Source organism: Pan troglodytes, chromosome X, assembly GCF_028858775.2.
Source record: "Pan troglodytes isolate AG18354 chromosome X, NHGRI_mPanTro3-v2.0_pri, whole genome shotgun sequence".
Lineage (NCBI taxonomy): Eukaryota > Metazoa > Chordata > Mammalia > Primates > Hominidae > Pan > Pan troglodytes.
The window spans coordinates 92,375,423-92,377,916 of record NC_072421.2 but is presented as its reverse complement, the minus strand read 5'-3'; positions in this window follow the sequence as shown (position 1 = coordinate 92,377,916).

The following is a 2,494-nucleotide window of genomic DNA, read 5'->3' as shown; positions in this document are numbered from 1 at the left end:
TTGATTTCTGTGCACCTGCAGGTCCAACATCACATGGAAGCTGCCAAGGCTTGGGCCTTGCACCCTCTAAAACAATGGTGTGAGCTGTACCTTGGCCCCTTTTAGCCACGGCTAGAGTGGCTGGAATGCAGGGCACCCAAGTCCCAACCCCCAACCTGCACACAGCAGGGGTGTGGGGGAGAGGAGGGAAGGGTTAAACTCATCCAGGGAAGTTTTCTCGTTCTAGGTCTCTGGGCCTGTGATGGGAGGGGCTGGTGTGAAAGTCTCTGACATGCTCTGGAGGTATTTTCCTCATTGTCTTGGTGATTAGTATTCAGCTCCTTGTTACTTATGCAAATGTGTGCAGCCAGCTTGAATTTCTCCCCAGAAAATAGTTTTCTTTTCTATCACATCGTCAAACTGCAAAATTTTCAAACTTTTATGCCCTACTTCCTCTTGAATGCTTTGCCACTTAGAAATTTCTTCCACTAAATACCCTAAATTATGTCTCTCAAATTCAAAGTTTCACAGATTTCTGGGGCAGGTGCAAAATGCCCCCAGTCCCTTTGCATAGCAAGAGTGACCTTTACTAAAGTTCCCAGCAAGTTCCTCATCTCCATCTGAGACCAACTCAGCCTGGACTTCATTGTCCTTATCAGTATTGGCATTTTTGTTAAAGCCAATCAACAAGTCTCTAGGAAGTTCCAAACTTTCCCACATCTTCCGGTCTTCTGAGCCCTCCAAGTCTCTAGGACGTTCCCAACATTTCCACATTTTCCTGTCTTCTTCTGAGTCCTCCAAAGTGTTCCAGACTCTGCCTGTTTCCCAGTTCCAAAGTCACTTCTACATTTTTGTGTATCTTGTTAGCAGCGCTTCCCTCCTGGTACCAATTTACTGTATTATTCTGTTCTCACACTACTCATAAAGACATACGCGAGGCTGAGTAATTTATATAGAAAGGAGGTTTAGTTGACTCACAGTTTACCATGGCTGCGGAGGCCTCAGAAACTTACAATCATGGTGAAAGGGAAAGCAAATATTTCCTTTTTCACAGGGCGGCAGCAAGAAGTGTCAATTAAAAGGGGGAAAAGCACTTTATAAAATCATCCAATCTCATGAGAACTCTCACTGTTATGAGAACAGCAGCATGGGGGTAACCACCCCCATAATTCAATTACCTCCCCCCGGGTACCTCCCATGACATGTGGTTATTATGGGAAAGACAATTGTAGATGAGATTTATTTAGGTGGGGACACAGACAAACCATATCACAAATCTTATATTTAGAGAAACTCAAATATGTCACCATAAAACTATTAGAACTGATAAATTAAGTTTTCTGATGCAAAATTAATATATAAAAATTAGTAGCATTTCTATATGCCAACAGCAAAGCATCTGAACAAGAAATCAAGAATGTAATCCCAGGCAAGGTGAGTTGGTTCATGTCTATAATCCTAGCACTTTTGGAGGCCATAAATTGAATTAAAAAGTATTAACCAATTATTGACAAAGATAAAAACAGTTATTTATTGGATTAAAGATAGACTTTTGACAAGTGATGAAATAATTAAATATCCATATGAAAAATAAGATGTCAGCATATACCTTACACTTTATACAAGAATTTACTTAAAGAGGCAGAGCAAGATGCCTAAAGAGGAAGCTCCACCAATCATCCCTCCTACAAGTATACCAAGTTAACAACTATCTGCACAGAAAAAACAACTTCATGAGAACAAAACATTAGTTGAGCACTCATAGTACCTGGTTTTAACTTTATATCACTGAAAGAGGGACGGAAGAGATAGAAAAAAGCAGACTTGAGTCACTGACACCACCTCTCCTCAAACACAGGCCGAAGCAGCATAGCACAGAGAGCCTCTCTGGGTGCTTGGGGAGAAAAAAACACAGCAATTGTAGGGCATTGAACCCAGTGCTGTTCTGTTAAAGCAGAAAAAAAAAAAAAAGCAAGTTCAAATTCAGCTGATGCTTGCATACGGAGGGAGCATTCAAACCAGCCCCAGACAGAGGGGAATCATCGATTACAGCAGACCAAACATGAGCGCTTGAAAACCTCACCACAGAGTGCCAAAGTGCTCTCAGTCTCTAAGTAAACTTGAAAGACAGCCTAGCCCATAAGGACTGTAGCTCTTAGGTGAGTCCTTGTGCTGAACTAGGCCTAGAGATAGTGAACTGGGTGGGGGGTGGGGGCATACTGAGACATCAGCTGGGGCAGCCAAAAGGAGTGCTGACAACACTCCTCCCTTAACCCCAGGCTGCACAGCTAAGGGCTTCAAAAAGACCACTTCCTTCCACTTGAAGAGAGAACAGGAAAGAGTGGTTAGAACTTTGTCTTGCATCTTGAATACCAGCTTAGCCACAGCAGCATAGGGTACAGGTCACAGTCATAAGGCCCCTATTTACAGGACCCAGCTCCCAGATGACTTTTCTAGACACAACCTGAGCCAGAAAGGAACCTGCTGCCTTGATAGAAATGACCCAGTTCTGCCA